The sequence below is a fragment of the Macrobrachium nipponense genome, chromosome 17 (genome assembly GCF_015104395.2).
Source record: "Macrobrachium nipponense isolate FS-2020 chromosome 17, ASM1510439v2, whole genome shotgun sequence".
NCBI lineage: Eukaryota > Metazoa > Arthropoda > Malacostraca > Decapoda > Palaemonidae > Macrobrachium > Macrobrachium nipponense.
Window position 1 is genome coordinate 1,441,390 of NC_087210.1, and position 266 is coordinate 1,441,655.

Consider the following 266-nt stretch of genomic DNA (forward strand, 5'->3'; position numbering starts at 1 on the left):
ATGCACTTTGTGCTTACTTTATCCTTAAGCACTGCATCATGCATGCATATCCAGCAGACACGTGCAAACTCAGACTGAAATACTGTGTGTGAACAAACCTGCAGTCTTAACATAAGGGTAAATCCTCTGGCGCCAGCTGGAAACCAGTAAAAACAATTAAAGCTGTAATGCACAGAATTGGTGTCATTGGGATTGAGCTAATATAGTGTGTGTGAGGAGTTGGTTGCTGACCTGCTTGGAACTCTGAGACATCTGTTTCTTCCTTA